The following is an 11067-nucleotide window of genomic DNA, read 5'->3' as shown; positions in this document are numbered from 1 at the left end:
AGTGAGACTCGGTCTGACCGAGAATTACTTATCAGTGTGACCGATTTTGGAACTCTGTGAAACCCTAGCAGTCTCAGTGCCACCGAACTGTGACTCGGTCCTACCGAGTTCACTAGTTTAGATTCCAAAACTGCTTCGGTATCACCGAGTTTGAAAATCGGTAGATCCGAGATGATTTCAGTGGGAAACTAAAACTAAGTTTTTGGATCATTCTTTTGCAAAAATCTCTGCATTTTGTGATGCTCATCCTTTCTACCTCATCTATAATCTGTTCACAGGGTCAGCAGTCAGTTTGCAACATGTCTGATCAAAGTGATAGCCAAAACATGTCAGAGTAGCAGGTGCACATGAGTGAGGGCACTAGTCCCTCAAGTTCTTCAGATGAGGGCAGTAGGAGCACCCCTAGCAACTTGCCAAAGGCTGCCACGAGACAGAGGAAGAAGAGGACTTCAGATTCCGAAGATGAGGACTATGTGGCAGAGGAAGAGGCCACTTCCAAGAGAGTTGAGCCAGCTCAAGGCACAAAGCCAGGGCTGAAAATCAAAAGGCCAGCAGGCATGCAGCCCATGTAAAAGGCAAGAGCCTCAACTGAGAAGCCCACTCCCCAAGAGCCAGTTGCTGCAGAAGGCAAGAAGAGGAAGGAAAGGGTCAAGAAGACTGTAGCCAGAGTGCTAGGAAAAGCTTCCATCATGGAAGAGGAAGAGGAAGAAGAGGTAGCTGCACCAGCACCCAAGGCACCCAAGCTGATGGGTGATGCCATAAGGTCAGGGGCTACTGCATCTAAGTCCAAAGCTGCCTCCAAGCCAAAACCAAAGAGGAATACAAGGAGCATTCCTACAGCTGAGAAGAACAAGGCCCCAGTGCCTGAGACTGTTGCTGAAGAAGAGGAAGAGAATGTCCTGAGAAAGCTAAAGCCCAAGATCCCAGACCACAACGATGCTCATCCTGTGGCTGAGGATATGAAGCTCAGGAGATATTCAGGGCTGAGGAAGTGGAGAGAAGCAGACCCGTATGCTTCAAGGAGAAGGATTGCCGTGGACTACAGATTTCACACCAAGGAGCAGCAGGATTTTTATGAGACAGTGTTGCTAGATAAGAAGCCCATTGTCTATGATATGCGATGGGTTGATTGGCAATATATCAAGGACAACGAAGAGCACTATCCTGGAGTGCAAGACAGCTTCATAGCTTGTGGAGTAGCTGACTTTGTTGGGCAGAAGCTCACAAAGTGGAATGAGGAGCTTATAATACAGTTCTACTCCACGACACATTTTTATCCAGATGGGAGGATCACATGGATATCTGAGGGTACGAGGTACCAATCCACTGTTGAGGAATGGGCAAAGTTTATTAATGCCCCAGAGGAGCATGATGATGACATGGACATATATGCTAAGAAGAAGATGGACCACAACTCAATGTCCAATATGTACAAGGAGATCCCAAATGAAGCACTTGATACTTTCAAGTTTGGCTCAGTGCATTATCTTCTGCCAGGTCTGCCTACGATCAATTGGATACTAAGGCACACCTTATTGCCCAAGTCTGGAGATCACAAGATGATCAGAGGCCATGCTATCAACTTGCTACATGTGTTTGATGTGCCTCAGAAGTTCAAGGTGATGAGCCTCATAGTGGAAACAATCAAGAGGACTGCAGCAGATCAGAAGAGGAGTTGCGGATATGCCGCTCAAATTCAGGAGCTCATCAACTCCAAGATGGGCACGGGCATATATTTATTGGACAAGGAACATTTGCCCATCCGTCCAGATTTTGAGGACAATCAAGTTGTCATGACTGAGAACGAGCCATCGTCTGCACAAGCTTATGCAAAGAAGGAGAAGGTGAGGAAGGAGAAAGCTACCAAGATGCCAACTCAAGAGGATGCATCTGAATACTTCTTGAAGACCAAACAAGAGCATCTTGGTTACTTGATTGCATCCACGCTGAGGATTTAGCAAAGTCTAGCCACCCTCACTCAAAATCAGCAGAGCCTAGAGAGAATCATGGAACAGAAGTTCTATGACTTGGATGTCAAAGTAACGGAAGTTCAGTCTGCAGTGGAGCAGCTCCAGGAGGACATGCAGGAGAGGAGAGGCAGGACTACCACTCATGCCTTTGCCAGAGTGCCACGAGGCCCGAGGTCATCTGCCGTGCCAGTTGCTGACACCAGAGCCACCACCTCAGCACCAGCCACAACCTCAGTTCCACCAGCTCCAGCATCTACTTCAGCTCCAACTCCAGCGTCTACTTCAGCATCTACCGAAGCCTTCGTCCTTGGAGTGATCCGGACTCCACCACCACCAGAAGATCAAGCCTGAGCGTCGATCTAGTGCTATGCATTTTCTAGGAACTTTTTGGTAACTTGTTGCCAAAGGGGGAGAAGATGTATAGATCATAGGCTTCGAGAGAGAGAGTGTTGCTTTTCTCTCTTGCTTTATTTGGTGGTTTTTCAAACTTGTTTGCTTTTGAGTGCTTGAGATACTATGCTTGTGAGACATTGATGATCATGTGTTTGATCATAAGCTACACTTAATGCTTGCTTAATGCTATTATCTTATCTATCTTATGTGATCATTCACTATTCTTGGTGATGAGTGCATGTATTTCATTCTTATCATTTTAAGCGCTCCACCAAGATGTATGTGACATGGAAGAGTAACCCATGACTCTAACTCCTTGTGCATTTGCAGTCCAAAGCAAATTTTAAATATGCACAAATTTAGGGGGAGCTCTTACTTATCACATACTTCTCAAAGCGACGATATATTTCATGCTTATTATCATTTGTCGAAGCTTTGATCTATATGTTGTCATCAATTACCAAAAAGGGGGAGATTGAAAGTGCAACTATCCCTAGGTGGTTTTGGTAATTCATAACAACATATAGCTCATTGAGCTAATGCTATTTCAAGATGATTATTTCAGGAAAGCTCAATGATTGGCATGGCATGGATGTGAAAGTGGAACCCTCAAAATGCTAAGGACAAAGGATTGGCTCAAGCTCAAAAGCTCAAGACTCTTCATTTTATATTTTAGTGATCCAAGATCACATTGAGTCCATAGGAAAAGCCAATACTATCAAGGAGGGATGAGGTGTTGCTTAATGAGCCTCTTGCTTCATGTGCTTAGTGATATGCTCCAAAACCCTCAACTACTTTCCCATATCCACATATGACCTAAACCCTAAGCCAAACTCGGTCCTACCGATTCTTCCTATCCGGCGCCACCGAGTTTCACTTGTCATTAGCCACTGCCAAACCCTAGCAATTTGGTTCTACCAATAAGGATCTCGGTCTCACCGAGATGGGATTGCAAACTCTCTGTTTCCCTTTCGTAACTTTTCGGTCTCACTGAAAGAGCGAATCGGTCCCACCAAGATTGCAATGTAAACTCAATGTTTCCCCTTTGTAACTTTTCGGTCTCACCGAGTTCCACTCGGTCTCACCGAAAGAGCAAATCGGTCCCACCGAGTTTGCCTGACCAACTCTCTGCTTAGCTAATTACCAAATTCGGTCTCACTGAGTTTGTGTAATCGGTCTCACCGAGATTACGTTATGCCCAAACCCTAACCATATCGGTCCTACCGAGTTGCATGTCAGTCCCACCGAAAATCTCTAACGGTCACTAGGTTTACATTTTCGGTCCGACCGAGTTTGTTGATTCGGTCCCATCGAGATTGGAAAACTGTGTGTAATGGTTGGATTTTGTGTGGGGGCTATATATACCCCTCCACCTCCTCTTCATTCGAAGAGAGAGCCATCAGAACACACACACCATTCCAACTCATATGTTCTGAGAGAGAACCACCTACTCATGTGTTGAGACCAAGATATTCCATTCCTACCATATGAATCTTGATCTCTAGCCTTCCCAAGTTGCTTTCCACTCAAATCTTCTTTCCACTAAATCCAAATCCTATGAGAGAGAGTTGAGTGTTGGGGACACTATCATTTGAAGCACAAGAGCAAGGAGTTCATTACCTACACACCATTTGTTACTTCTTGGAGAGTGGTGTCTCCTAGATTGGCTAGGTGTCACTTGGGAGCCTCCGACAAGATTGTGGAGTTGAACCAAGGAGTTTGTAAGGGCAAGGAGATCGCCTACTTCGTGAAGATCTACCGCTAGTGAGGCAAGTCCTGTGTGGGCGATGGACATGGTGGGATAGACAAGGTTGCTTCTTCGTGGACCCTTTGTGGGTGGTTGCTTCTTCGTGGACCCTTCGTGGGTGGAGCCCTGTGTGGACTCGCGCAACCGTTACCCTTGGGTGGAGCCCTGTGTGGACTCGCGCAACCGTTACCCTTCGTGGGTTGAAGTCTCCATCAACGTGGATGTAGGATAGCACCACCTATCCGAACCACGGGAAAAACATCCGTGTCTCCAATTGCATTTGAATTCTCCAAGCCCTTCCCTTTACATTCTTGCAAGTTGCATGCTTTACTTTCCGCTGCCTATATACTCTTTGCATGCTTGCTTGAATCATGTGATGATTGCTTGACTTGTCCTAAATTAGCTAAAATCTGCCAGAACTAAAATTGGGAAAAGGTTAAGTTTTTATTTGGTCAAGTAGTCTAATCACTCCCCTCTAGACATACTTTCGATCCTACACACGCAAGCAATGACAAGGCAACAACAGCGAATAACTGGAAGACACCTAGCACATCGGTCTCGGGGCGTTACAAGTGAATACATGAACTCCTCAAACTACGGTCATCACCGGGAGTGGTCCCTATTATTGTGACTTCGGGGTTGCCGGATCATAACACATAGAAGGTGACTATAGACTTGCAAGATAGGATCAAGAACTCTCATATATTGATGAAAACATAATAGGTTCAGATCTGAAATCATGGCACTCAGGCCCTAGTGACAAGCATTAAGCATAGCAAAGTCATAGCAACATCAATCTCAGAACATAGTGGATACTAGGGATCAAACCCTAACAAAACTAACTTGATTACATGATAATTATCATCCAACCCATCACCGTCCAGAAAGCCTATGATGGAATTACTCACGCACGACAGTGAGCATCATGAAATTGGTGTTGGAGGAAGGTTAATGATGACGATGGCGATGGATTCCCCTCTCCGGAGCTCCGAACGGACTCCAAATCAGCCCTCTCGAGAGGTTTTAGGGCTTGGCGGCGGCTCCGTATCGTTAAACGCGATGAATCCTTCTCCCTAATTTTTTTTCTCCCCGAAAGCAAATATATAGAGTTGGAGTTGAGGTTGGAGGAGCTCCAGGGGGCCCATGAGGTAGGGGGCGCGCCCAGGGGGCAGGCGCGCCCCCCACCCTCGTGGCTAGGGTGTGGGCCCCTTGGTCTTCATCTTTTGCAAGGATTTTTTATTATTTCCAAAAAGATGTTCCGTGAAGTTTCAGGTCATTCCGAGAACTTTTGTTTGTGCACATAAATAACACCATGGTAATTCTGCTGAAAACAGCGTCAGTCCGGGTTAGTTCCATTCAAATCATGCAAGTTAGAGTCCAAAACAAGGGCAAAAGTGTTTGGAAAAGTAGATACGATGGAGACGTATCAACTCCCCCAAGCTTAAACCTTTGCTTGTCCTCAAGCAATTCAGTTGATAAACTGAAAGTGATAAAGAAAAACTTTTACAAACTCTGTTTGCTCTTGTTGTTGTAAATATGTAAAGCTAGCATTCAAGTTTTCAGCAAAGATTATAAACTAACCATATTCACAATAACGCTTAGGTCTCATGTTTACTCATATCAATGGCATAATCAACTAGCGAGCAATAATAATAAATCTCGGATGACAACACTTTCTCAAAACAATCATAATATGATATAACAAGATGGTATCTCGCTAGCCCTTTCTGAGACCGCAAAACATAAATGCAGAGCACCTTTAAAGATCAAGGACTAACTAGACATTATAATTCATGGTAAAAGAGATCCAGTCAAGTCATACTCAATGTAAACTAACAGTAATGAATGCAAATGACATCGGTGCTCTCCAACTGGTGTTTTTTAATAAGAGGATGATGACTCAACATGAAAGTAAATAGATAGGCCCTTCGTAGAGGGAAGCAGGGATTTGTAGAGGTGCCAGAGCTCGGTTTTAAAATAGAGGTGAATAATATTTTCAGCGGTATACTTTCATTGTCAACATAACAACCAAGAGATGGCGATATCTTCCATGCTACACACATTATAGGCGGTTCCCAAATAGAATGGTAAAGTTTATACTCCCACTCCACCAACAAGCATCAATCCATGGCTTGCTCAAAAAAACGAGTGCCTCCAACTAACAAGAGTCCCAGGGGGAGTTTTGTTTGCAATTATTTTGATTTAGTTTGCATAAAGCATGAGACTGGGCATCCCGGTGACCAGCCACTTTCTCGTGAGTGAGGAGTGGAGTCCACTCCTCTTGAGAATAACCCGCCTAACATGGAAGATACGGACATCCCTAGTTGATACATGAACTATTTGAGCATACAAAACAGGATATTTATTTGAAGGTTTAGAGTTTGGCACATACAAATTTACTTGGAACGGTAGGTAGATACCGTATATAGGTAGGTATGGTGGACTCATATGGAATAACTTTGAGGTTTATGGAGTTGGATGCACAAGCAGTATTCCCGCTTAGTACAAGTGAAGGCTAGCAAAAGACTGGGAAACGACAAGATAGAGAGCGACAACAGTCATAAACATGCATTAAAATTAATCAACACCGAATGCAAGCATGAGTAGGATATAATACACCATGAACATAAATATCGTGAACGCTATGTTGATTTTGTTTCAACTACATGCGTGAACATGTGCCAAGTCAAGTCACTTAAATCATTCAGAGGAGGATACCACCCTATCATACCACATCACAACCATTTTAATAGCATGTTGGCATGCAAGGTAAACCATTATAAGCTCTTAGCTAATTAAGCATGGCACAAGAAACTATGATCTCTAGTTGTCATTGCAAACGTGTTTATTCATAATAGGCTGAATCAGGAACGATGAACTAATCATATTTACAAAAACAAGAGAGGTCGAGTTCATACCAGCTTTTCTCATCTCAGTCAGTCCATCATATATCGTCATAATTGCCTTTCACTTGCACGACCGAGCGATGTGGATAATAATAATAGTGCGCGTGCATTGGACTAAGCTGGAATCTGCAAGCATTCAATAAACAGGAGAAGACAAGGCAATATGGGCTCTTTTGTCAGATCAACAATAATGCATATAGGAGTCACTTCAACAATTTAATCATGGTCTTCTCCTGTCGACCCCCAAAGAAAAGAAAAGAAATAAAACTATTTACATGGGAAAGCCCCCAACAAGCAAAAGAAGAACATGAAATCTTTTTGGGTTTTCTTTTTAATTACTACTACAAGCATGGAAAGTAAACTAATTAAAAGCTACAACTAATTTTTTTGGTTTTTCTTAAGGTTTATTAAACACACAAGAAGAAAGCATAAAAAGGAAAAGAAACTAGCATGGATGATACAATGAAAAATTATGAGCACCGACATCTAGCAATGAGTGTGTGAACATGAATATAATGTTGGTGAAAAATACGTACTCCCCCAAGCTTAGGATTTTGGCCTAAGTTGGTTTATTGCCACAGATGGCCTGACGGATATCCATAGTTGTAGCTGGGGTCGTAATGCGATGCAGCGGCTATTGCCTCCTGAGCTGCAGCGTGGCGGCGAGATGCCTCCGCCCTCCTCTCGTACTCATCTGCCTCCTCTTTGGTAATAACATATCTTCCTTTTGCCTGATAATCAAAGAAGGCAGGAGCAGGGAGAGTAATACGGACAGCACGACGTCTGTCAAAGATTAAGCGATATTGGAGAGGTGATTCATTCCTCTCGACAAACTGGTGGTGAACCATATCATTAAAGTCTGGGTAAGCAGGAGGCAATTCAATATCATCATTACGTATGGTTAACCAAGAAAATCAGCTAAGCAGATTGCATAAATTCCTCCAAAGAAATCTCCATTAAATCTATTATGATGCAACCTACGTGCAACAATGGCTCCCAAATTATAAGATTTGTCTCCTAACACAACACTCCTAAGAATACTGAGGTCAGGGACACACATATGACATGCTTCATCTTTACCATTTATGCACCTACCTATGAAGAGAGCAAAATAATGTATAGCAGGAAAATGAATGCTCCCTATGGTAGCTTGTGCTATGTCTCTAGATTCCCCCACAGTTATGCTAGCAAGAAAATTTCTAAATTCAGATTTGCGGGGTTCACTAGCACTACCCCATTGCGGAAGTTTGCAAGCAGTGGTAAAATCCTCTAAGTCCATCGTATAAGATTTTTCATAAAGATCAAACAGGAAAGTTGGAGAATTACGTGAAGATGAAAATTCAAACCTCCTCACAAAGGAACTAGTGAGATAGTGGTACTGGCAGCATTTTTCTGCCTCGAAGCTTACAAGATCAGCGTTACGCAAATATGCGTTAAATTCTTCCTTATTCCCGCTCAATCCACAAAGTTTTCTGAAGGCCATTCACCGGGCCGCACTGGATCGTCCCTTGGTGGCTCATCGTCAGCATCACGCATTGCAAGCCTGGGTCCTTGCTTCCTTGAAGAACCACCTTGGTACATTTTCCTAAGCATATTTCTTCCTCTAAAAAATTTCTAATTTTTTTAGTAACTTCAAAATAAAAGTAAACCAAACTCAACAAAATTGATAGCAACTACTCCTACAAGTGCCTAGAGCCTATATCATGCATCAAAACTACTTGGAACCATATAAATTTGACATGCAAGCTAAAGAACAGGGTCACCTAGGCAGCACAAATTTGCAATGAATAGAGCACTAGAACAAAAACTAATTGGATCAATGGAGGAGTCACATACCAAAGAACAATCTCCCCAAGCAGTTTTGTGAGAGGTGCTTTGAGCAAGGAGATCGAACATGGTAGCAAAATGAGCTTGGACTCGAGTTTGAACTGGATAATCGTCTTTGTGGGAGGAAGAAGGAGTGTGTGGGTACAGGAATAAGTGGAGGAGGGCCATCATGGGCCCATGAGGCAGGGGCGCGCCTAGGGGGGTAGGGTGCGCCCTCCACCGTCATGGCCAGGTGGATGCCCCCCGTGCTGTGTTCTCAGTGCCAGATATTCTCAAATATTCTAGAAAAAATCATATTTAAATTTCAGGGCATTTGGAGAACTTTTATTTTTGGGGTATTTTTATATTGCACGGATAAAACAGATAACAGACGGAAAATACTTATTTCTATTTTATAAATAACAGAAAGTAAAAGGAGGGTACAGAGAGTTGTGTCTTCTAAATTCATCCATCTCATGATCATCAAAAGGAACCCATTAACAAGGTTGATCATCTCCGAATAACATGGAACCGGAGAATTTTCGAATAACACTAGGTTACCTCAACGGGGATATGCACATCCCCAATAATAAGAATATCATATTTCTTCTTGACAATAGGTAGAGGAAATTCAAAACCTCCAAAAATAATCGATGGAATTTTTCCAATAGAATTGATACTATGAATTTGAGGTTGTTTCCTCAGAAAGTGTATCGTATGCTCATTACCATTAACATGAAAAGTTACATTGCCTTTGTTGCAATCAATAAAAACCCCTGCAGTCATGACGCCCCCGATTCAATCGTACACTAATCAAACACGCAAACGTGTACGATCAAGATCAGGGACTCATGGGAAGATATCACAACACAACTCTGCAAATAAAATAAGTCATGCAAGCATCATATTACAAGCCAGGGGCCTCGAGGGATCGAATACAAGAGAAGAGGGGGGAAGAAACAATGAATACAATGCAAACAGATGCATAATGATGCTTGACAAGACAAGTAGCGGTGCTAGGGGTGCCCTAACGCAGTATTAGGTGATACCGGTGAAGGGGGGAAACATCCGGGAAAATATCCCCGGTGTTTCATGTTTTCGGACAGATGAATCAGAGGGGGAAAGTTGCGTGCTCGCTATACTAGGGATGCGTGGCGGACGAACGGGCTGCGTATCCGGATTCCTCTCGTCGTTCTGAGCAACTTTCATGTACAAAGTTTTTCCATCCGAGCTATGGTTTATTTTATATTAATTTTCAAAGTTTTAATTCATTTTTCTAAAATTTCTGGAATTAATATTAATTCGAAATTAAATAGTTAAATGCTAGGTGCACCCAGCTCTGCGTACACAAAAGTGTACTAGAGGCTGACGGGTGGGCCAGGAGGTCCTAGTTGACCAGTCAACGTTTGACTGGTCAACAGGGTGTGGCCCCCCCGTCATTGACTGTTACACTAACATAGTAGTTAATTTAGTCTAACTAGGTTATTAGGCTAACAAATTTTAATTAGTTTAATTAAACCTGTTAAATTAAGTTAATTAATTGATTATGTATTGTCATTTATATTTTTTAATCTTTTTTTCCTTTTCTCTAAATAGGGGGCCAACCCCACCTGTCATAGGCCCAAGTGGCCAAGCGGGGTGGGTGGCTTAACAGGCGCAGACGCCCGTGGAGGCCGAACCCGCCTGGGCGCAGGGCGAGGCCGAAGCCATGGCGAGGCGGGCCGGTGAAGGGGAGGTGGCCGGCGGCCAGGTGCGGTGGTGCCTGGGGCAGACGGCGGAGGGGCGTGGCCGCGAGCTACAACGGTGGGTGTTGAGCTGCGGCAGAAAGAGGAGGCGACAATAGGCGAGGGAGGGGGGCGTGCGGGCACGAGCGGCCGCGAGGAGGAGCAACGACGACGGGTGAGGCGCAGGGTGTGGGCGAGGCACGGGCGCGGTGCCTTCGCCCCGGGCACTGGCATGGTCGGGTGATGTCAAGTACGACGCTGTGATGAGCAGAGGCCGAAGGCGAGCAACGGCGCGAGCGACTGCGGGCTCGCCGACGAAGCAGGCAACAGCGGTCAGCGGGCAATCAGCAGCGTCGCAAGGGCGCGGTGGGGGCGGCGGTGGGCGTGGTTGGGAGCTGGCGCAGGCGCAGGTGGGAGCCGGGGTGGCGCAGGACGGCGGGCGCGAATGGCGTGGTGGGTCTACGGCAGCGGGCCGGGGAGCGGGCGCGGACCGTGGGCGCGCGGGAGCGCAGCCACGCATG

The sequence above is a fragment of the Triticum aestivum genome, chromosome 7A (assembly GCF_018294505.1).
Source record: "Triticum aestivum cultivar Chinese Spring chromosome 7A, IWGSC CS RefSeq v2.1, whole genome shotgun sequence".
NCBI classification, from domain to species: domain Eukaryota; kingdom Viridiplantae; phylum Streptophyta; class Magnoliopsida; order Poales; family Poaceae; genus Triticum; species Triticum aestivum.
This window is presented reverse-complemented; position numbering follows the sequence as displayed.